This window comes from Diachasma alloeum, unplaced genomic scaffold (assembly GCF_001412515.2).
Source record: "Diachasma alloeum isolate Michigan unplaced genomic scaffold, Dall2.0 Dall_scaffold_00316, whole genome shotgun sequence".
Classification (NCBI taxonomy): domain Eukaryota; kingdom Metazoa; phylum Arthropoda; class Insecta; order Hymenoptera; family Braconidae; genus Diachasma; species Diachasma alloeum.
The window spans coordinates 1,044,111-1,044,807 of record NW_021680455.1 but is presented as its reverse complement, the minus strand read 5'-3'; positions in this window follow the sequence as shown (position 1 = coordinate 1,044,807).

Here is a 697-nt window from a genome sequence, read left to right as displayed (position 1 = left end):
GGGGGGGGGGGGGGGGGGGGGGTCAAAATTTGACACTCTAAATCTCACGGTTTCATTGTGGAGCGGGAATCTCGCACGAGACGACTGTACCTGGGCAGGTTTTTCCCTCCAATGAGGTTTTCCCTTGTCCTTCGGCGAATGCGGTACAGGGGGTTGGGGGTGGGAAGATAACAAATCCTAAAGACCCGAAAGGGTATACGAGAAGAAAAAAAAATTATGACTAAAATCTTATTCAATTCGCATAGAAATTAGAACATGAGCAAATCACCTATTGTAATATGAAAATTTAACGCTGATAAATTGGGACATATGATTCTCATCGGTTACTTTTTACAATGATTATAAACAATGGCAAGAAAAAGCCGGATGAATTGACCGGATGAATTGACTCTAAAGTGTTTTCTAGAAGGAACTGAACTATAATTATAGTTAAAATCTAATTCAATTTGCATAGGAATTACGATAATTTAACAGCTGATAAATTGGGCCATATGATTCTCATCCGTCGTGTTATTTTCTGCAATGAGAATGATTATGAAAAATCACTTGAAAAAAGCTCCATCTAATCTAACAGGACAGAGGGCATAATAAAAGGACATTAGGTGGCGCTAGCATCTTAAATCAACATCATAAATCTCAATCGATAGCACACGAACACCACTAGAACTAGAATCATCATCGAATTCTCTTCCTTCAA